A 274-nucleotide genomic window follows, 5' to 3' on the forward strand; every position below is an offset into this window, starting at 1 on the left:
ATATATATACATAAAACCTTACATTGTTATTTATAGTACTCTATAGCATAATATTGTTTCCTCTTAGATACACTAAAACGTAACATATTAAAGTAAAGAAAATTCTATAGAAGAGGAAAAAGAAGCAAAATGACAATAATTAGAAATCATCAATGAAGATACGCTTGATGCTAACTGAGACTAATTTATGGTACTTCCCTCTAGGGAAGCGAAACTCTAACTACATTAACATAGATAATGCAGTTGAGACATTTTCGGATTTTCGAAACTTTGG

The sequence above is a fragment of the Penaeus monodon genome, chromosome 32 (genome assembly GCF_015228065.2).
Source record: "Penaeus monodon isolate SGIC_2016 chromosome 32, NSTDA_Pmon_1, whole genome shotgun sequence".
NCBI classification, from domain to species: Eukaryota; Metazoa; Arthropoda; class Malacostraca; order Decapoda; family Penaeidae; genus Penaeus; species Penaeus monodon.